Here is a 1,446-nt window from a genome sequence, read left to right as displayed (position 1 = left end):
ATAATGGCACTTAGACTTTTCTACTGTATACGATTACTTGAGTGCATGCACGATAAGCAGTAATAATTAGATACTAGGAAAAGGTGGGCACGGACAACCAGAATATAAGTATTAGATTAGAAAAGGAGAGTATTCTTATTACTAGTTTAATTTTGCGTTACCTCTGAAAGCATCGTTTTTCTATCTACACTCTTTGTTCCAATATTGTTCCAGTGAATTGTATATTCTCTTAATTTTCGTACTTGGAGATGATAAAGACTGAATTACACCTCAATCAGTTGCATTTACAAGTAATAATTGTTTCCTGTTTAATTTTTGTATTTCATGTTATGTTTGCATTTCTTGTGATTTTCTAAGAACATTATTGAGCTCAATAAATCAGAGACCACAGCTTGGTGTGGTTTGAATTTTCTTCCACGCATATTTTACCTTTGCTGCACAATGTGGTTTAAACCCCACAACAAGGCATTGAAATTACCAGTTACGGTATGTGTTTATACGTAAGACTATCAGCTTGCACACTTAAAATGAATCTGTATCACTAATACAACAGATCACTTTGACAAACCAGTAGAAATCTTCTAAACACATTCTTACAACTGTTAAAATTTCATGCCAGTTATAGCGATTTATTTTATTGTAACAATAAAACACCAGACTCGGCGTGAAAACTAAGACAATGGGAACATTGTAATAACGAGGCCCAAGGTCTTCATGCATGTAAAATAACTGTTTGTTAAAAGTGTTTTGAGGGTGTTATAAAGAACGAATCGGGTAATAGCTTAAAGTTGTTGATCTGTAAATTTCCAGTTTTTTCATATTTCAAAATGGATCGTACCACAACAAAGTTGCCCCCTTCACCCGTGCTAAACGTCTCCCGGATATTTTGTCCCATTTTCTTCCATTTTTCAAGGAATTTGCTGATCAACGCCTTCGCACTTTTGGAAGCTAATGGCATCACCAAAAGACTCGCGTACTGGAATATGAGAACTTTTTTTATTTGGAATAGTTTCAAATAAGTTCTCAGTGAATTTTATACTAGTTGTAGAAAGAGTAATAATTGCAGAGTTAGGCTGATTATTACAGAAGGTTGCTATATGTCTTCATTGTATAGCACTTGGTTTTAGCCACCTTCGTTCATAGATAGAAACTAATAGTAAAAGGCCCCTTTTCCTCTAGGGTAAGAAGTAGGTGTTTTACTCCCTTATCTACCTGAATGAATTGGTACATAATTCTCCAAACTTTTTATTTTGAAAATGAGAATAACTTTCCAGACTTTAGCTACAAAAATGTACATATCCAATTTTCAAAAAATTGAGGCCTGTATAATATACAGAATTACCAATGATAGAATGCTTCCTCAAATTAGACAATGAACAAATATTTCAAGTTTGAGTTTGATATCGTAGCTTGTAGAATTAAATACACAATGCAGAAAAAATACCT

Source organism: Penaeus monodon, chromosome 15 (assembly GCF_015228065.2).
Source record: "Penaeus monodon isolate SGIC_2016 chromosome 15, NSTDA_Pmon_1, whole genome shotgun sequence".
Lineage (NCBI taxonomy): Eukaryota > Metazoa > Arthropoda > Malacostraca > Decapoda > Penaeidae > Penaeus > Penaeus monodon.
The sequence above is the reverse complement of the archived record's forward strand: the minus strand, read 5'-3'. Positions refer to the sequence as shown.